This window comes from Nannobrachium achirus (genome assembly GCF_963921795.1).
Source record: "Nannobrachium achirus genome assembly, contig: SCAFFOLD_410, whole genome shotgun sequence".
NCBI classification, from domain to species: Eukaryota; Metazoa; Chordata; class Actinopteri; order Myctophiformes; family Myctophidae; genus Nannobrachium; species Nannobrachium achirus.
In genome coordinates this window covers 25,962-32,066 of record NW_027664584.1, presented here as the reverse complement: position 1 = coordinate 32,066, position 6,105 = coordinate 25,962, and positions in this window count along the sequence as shown.

Genomic DNA, 6,105 nt, shown 5'->3' with positions numbered 1-6,105 from the left:
AGTTCTGTGCGTTTTTTAAATGTCCCGTAGTAATCCACAACAGGACCAAGAACCAGATCCCATTCTGCTGCTTTATTGGGTCCATGTTTCCACAGGATGCCAGTGATGGGTTCAGTAACAGAGCTGGTATCTGGAAGCAGGTGAAGGACTTGGACTCCTTGTGGTGGAATGTAAATCACATCTTGTTGAGCTGTGGAGAGAAGATTATTTGAGTCAAGTTTAGTTAAAGTAAAGTCATTAAAGTTCTTGCTGATAACAAAAACTCATAAACTGAACCATACATAAAGCATGGGTAAAATGTGTGCCATAGTTCAGTTCACAACCGGGAAAAAACTGTTCAAAAATAAATAAAACAGTTCTGAGATCATTACACTGTTTTGACAATAGCCGGTCTACAAGGTTAAACTATGTACATTAGCAGTAGTCATAATAGTACTTAAGTCAATGCAATGATCGTCACTGTGCACAGTAGCAGCAGTACACCATTGTTACCAGTAGAGGGCAATGTGACTCCACACATAAACAGTTAGCCCCCTTTCTACACACAGTGAACAATGTTACCATGTAGACATTATTTCAAAGGTTAACACATTTGTTACATATAAATAGAAGATCAGTTTAACAACATTTTGAAACAGCCTTTAGTTTCAGCTTGACAACAACAAGCTAAAACTGACAATGAATTCCACCTGACAGTGACTCTGTACATGATAGTTTTATTTATCATTATTTGTGTGGAAATAACACCAAAAGCATGTGGTTTGTTTTTTTGTTTGTTAACCAATCCTTCAATGCTGGGTTTGCTGTTTGAATAGAACATATTTTATAATAATAATGTACAATGTTCATGGTGGTGTAGGAAAGTAGGTGTTATGAGGTGGGTATTGGGGTAGAGTTACTTTGTAGATTTTGAATATTATTACAAAACATGGCCTACATCCCTTCAACCCAATTTACATGTCGGGCATTTGAAAATAGCCGATTTGAAAACTTGAAATGGGACTTCTTGCATGATGACTACTTTTACGTTTCATTCTTTAAGTACATTTTGATGCCAACCAATACTTTTACTTTTACTGAAGTAGATTTTGAATTCCGGACTGATACATTTACTTAAAGTGAAACATTTGAGTACTTATTCCATCACTGGTACATTATAGCCTATATGGACAATCAAAATCAAATGGAAACATTACATTGTGTTGTGGTGTCATACCGGTAATTAAACTTAGTGTTGATATGACACACTGATCAAGAAAAGGAAAACTTGGCACTTCATGTCAAAAAGGTTGCTGACCCCTGATATAAATGATCAATATCCATAATCGGTCATATAATAAAATCAAATAATGACAACTTATGTTATAGTCAGAGTGTAGCCAACAGACCAGCCCTGCACTGGTCAGTTGAAGTGGGCACTGGATAGAACTGGTCAGTTGAAGTGGGCACTGGATAGAACTGGTCAGTTGAAGTGGGCACTGGATAGAACTGATCAGTTGAAGTGGGCCCTGGATAGAACTGATCAGTTGAAGTGGGCCCTGGATAGAACTGATCAGTTGAAGTGGGCCCTGGATAGAACTGATCAGTTGAAGTGGGAGCTGGATAGAACTGGTCAGTTGAAGTGGGCACTGAATAGAACTGGTCAGTTGAAGTGGGCACTGGATAGAACTGGTCAGTTGAAGTGGGCACTGGATAGAACTGGTCAGTTGAAGTGGGCACTGGATAGAACTGGTCAGTAGAAGTCCTTGTGTCTGTATCATTACCACACAGGTCTACTGGGCCCAGGCCCAGAGGCCCAGTAGCTCAGTGGGCCTCTAAACCAGAGACTCTATGTGAATTATCACTGTTTTTGTATAGGTACAGGCCTGCGACACGCCGTCAAAGCGTGTCGCAGGTTTGAATCACGATCTTGACTACCTTTGCTGCGTGTCACTCCCCATCTCTCTCCCACTTTCCTGTCAGTCTACTGTCCTATCAATAAAAGCCTGAAAACAAATCTTAAAAAGAAGGGGGGGGGGGGGGTGCGTGGAAACGCTCTGATTTGCTGGTAAAGGTAGCTATAGACGATGTTTTAACTCTGGCAGTTAAAGTTAGCAGGCTGTCATTCCTAACATTCCTCTCCCATCAACTCATTTGGCTCTGTTCCAATCAGATCGCTCTAGCTCAGTGGTTCTCAAACTATGGGTCAAGTGGGGTTGCAGGAAGGTGCCGTTGGCATTGGCAACCAAAAATAACAATACAAAATACGTATAAAACATAATATATTTTCAACTAGTAGCCAGGAAATTAGTTCGCAAAATGTATTTGAACCCCCCTAGCGTTTAAAAGAACCGGGCAGCTATTAGCAACACTTATTTGCATCCATTTGAATGACGGTCGATATGCAAAACTGTGTCAGACCACCAGCAGGTATTTGGTGCCCGTGGGGGGGATTTGCCTCTGGGCTACTATTTGGATATATACAGTAGTTGGTTTTCAAAGCAGCTTACAGGTGACAGGCATGAATCAGACATGAATCAAGGTGTGTCCTAAATGTTACAAATGTTAGCCAGTGGCATATAGCTAACATGGAGGCAGAGAGGCCTCCCCAACCACAACCAAGTGTGATCTCACTTCCCTTAGAAAAACAATGACTGAAAAACAAGCCATTTCGCCTAACCTAATAGCTGGGAGGGAATTCGTAAATATTGGGCACTTGGTGACAAGTTTTTGATTTTTGGTATGGTGTTAGGTATGGGTATAAGGTTTTCAAAAAACATCACAAACAAATTGGGCTCGCCCCCTAGTGGTCTGTTTGCAATGAATCAAATATTCGATACATCAGTATATGGTTCAAACCCCAAATAATTGATGAAAGAGATTTTTCAATGGATTCTGTTACTATTGGGTATGATAAACAACAGACGGAAAGGCACCATTTTCAAGATGGCGCCTTTTGAAAACCTTATACCCATACCTAACACCACACCATCAAAAACTCTTCACCAAGTGCAGATTTATTATGAATTTTTACACATTAAAACCCAGTTTATAGGCATTTTCAGCTCCCGGCAGCCATCCTGGACACCATCTTGAAAATGGTGCCTTTCCGGTAGTTATTTTTTCCAGCTTTTTTAGTATGTTGTTTATCATACCCAATAGTAACAGAATCCATTGAAAAATCTCTTTTATCAATTATTTGGGATTTCAACCATATACTGATGTATTGAATATTTGATTCATCGCAAACAGACCACTAGGGGGCGAGCCCAACTTGTTTGCGATGGTTTTTGTAAACCTTATAACCATACCTAACACCATACCAAAAATCAAAAACTTGTCACCAAGTGCCCAAAGTTGATGTTTTTTGACGGATTCCCTCCCAGCTATAAATCTAATTATTGGTTACGCTACTGTCAGTAGCAACGTTGGCAATGTTTCAACTGTTTCAACTGAAACGGGACCCTCCCTCCTTGGGCCCCCGACTGACGGTCAGTCAGTAATTTTTTAGGGCTCCCAGACCCAGAATGTTATAAAGTTTATTTATCCACCAACCTGATGTCAGAAAGTGTTCAGCAGCCATGAACACACACACCAACCACAGCACTGTGAGGGGACCCGTCTTCATGTTGAACATCGATCACTGATCACCAATCAATAGAGATTCAATACCAACGAACGACTCAGAACACGACCGACGTTACTCACAACCACGTTAATGGTGGAGTGATTTATTCATTTCCGTCCCTTGACTTGTTTTGTTAGACCCCGCCTGTTGGATCCTACGGTATTATCGTCTCTGTCAGGTGGAAAGCTTGTATGTCCAAAACTGTGACAATCAAGAAATAGAAAATAAAAGAAAGAACTTGTGTTCCTTTTGATCCAATGTAATCATTTAGTCACAAGCTGCTGTTAATCATTTTCATTGGTTAAACATGTATCTTGTAAATCAAGCTGTGAGCTTTTTCACTACTTTTTGAAAATGAAGATACAAGGTTTCTGCCCGACAGCGACAATATTTGTTGTTTAATCAGTTGACTGTAGTGTGCTGTGCATCCACGCGGTGCTTATCAAACCTGTTGTGTCACATTGTTTTGTGTTGGGAAATGTCACTTCACATTCCACAGTTATGACTGTTTACGTTGCTATGGATACATATAAATGTGATATGGACCCGAGTCTGAATAACAGGGTTCCCACACATTATTACCAATTGATTTCCAAAACCTTTCCAGAATATTTAACCCAATTTCCAGGACTATATAACAATAATTCATCAGCTCAATATCAGGTCGCTTACTCCTATGCACAATGCCCAAAGACAGGTAGTGTATGCCAGGGTTTCTCAACCTTTTCAGGCCGTGACCCCCCGAAATAATCATGTTTTAACTGGGGACCCGGCACCCTGACGAGCACTAAGAGTTAAGGAATTTTGTATAACAGATCAGCTATTTTCACAATTGCTGCCTCTAATATTTGACAATTTGGCCCATGTTTAATTTGTCATTTCAGAGGTAATAACAAAATCAAATATAGCTGCAAGCAGCGATAAAGTGGCCAAGGCATAAAAAGCAGGAAAGCAAAAAGGCATCAAGGGAAAGCAAAGAAGACATCAAAGAAAAACTAGAAGCAGTGTTCTTCCGAACAGGACTCCGGCAGGTCAGGTAGGTTTTTTTGGCCTAGTGGTGACTCTATAATAGGCCAAAGTGAAAAGGGTGCCATGTGTTCTTGGGCCTTTCACGGCAATCGTACGCTGCATGCAGGATTTGAGGCATTTTGTTCCAAAAATGTGTTTTGCTAAAGTTGACCCGCTGGTGGCGCTATAACAGGCCAATGTGATAAGGGTGGCATCTGTTCCTTGGCCTAGTGGGAATGTGTGTGCAAAATCTCACACGCATAGCAGGCTACGTTCATGATTTGAGACATTTTGTTCAAAAAGGAGCAATCCTGCAAACCTTGGAATTCAATGTTAGCCAATTAGATAGAAATATGATATCGGACAAATCCGTCATGATTACATCACTGTAGAGATACTGTGTGTACTGATTTGTGTGATTTTCTGATAAAATCTGAAGGAGTAATATCGAAGAATGTGTTTTCGGCCTTCTGGTGGCAGATGTGAAAAATGCAGGGCATAGGTTTTTCCTTGGCCTCTGGGAAGTGTGCATACAAAGTTTTACACTAATCGGGGGAGTTATAGGTAAAAGCACAAATTGACCTTTACACAACATGTATGGAAAATACTATATGCAACAGACATAAAATACTGTGATACTATTCACCCAGTTTGATAATGTACATAGTAAGCCTTGCCAAGCCATGAAGACCATATGACTCGGCCGAGTCATGAGTCTCACAGGGCAGGAGCCTATCTCCGGTTTATGTAGCATGAGGCAGCTTGATGTACAAGTACACCCCCTGGACATGACACTAGTATGTCGCAGGGACTTACCCCCAATCGAACCCTTGATGCTGAGTGCCAAGCAGGAGGCACTGGGTCCAATTTTGTATAGTCTTTGGTATGACACAACCCGGGTTTGAACCCGGATCTTCCAGTCTCAGGGCAGACACTGAAACCAATAGGCCACTGAGCTGGTACATGATATCATTGCAATCCTTGGTCATCACAACATAGGTGTAGACATCACAGTTTGTATTATAATGCTTGGTTCAGGAGTTATGATGCAAACTACATTATTTAGTAATGGCGGATATTATTATTATTGGGAAGGCTCCATATCAGACATTGTTCAAGGATCCAAACTGTAAAGTCTACCAAATGTCATGATTTTAAGCTTATATCAACCCCAAGCGAGATTCGATCCAACGTCCTTCTGCATGAAAGGCACATGCCCTGACCACTACACTAGACAGCCACAGGATCTGTTAACCATGTTTGTTTAAAAAAAAAGAAAAAAAGCCTCCATATTTTGGAGGCTTGGGGTGAAATCAATCTGAGTAAATGTAATCTGAGTATTTCTGAAATTTTCGAGTGATCATATTTTCTTGTGCCCCATATTGGAGGCCATATTGGAGGCTTGGTCTAGCCGCCTGTGCCCTATAGACATATGCACTCCGCTTAAAGATATTGCACGCACACGCAAGTGTGAGGGAGATGAAGGGAAG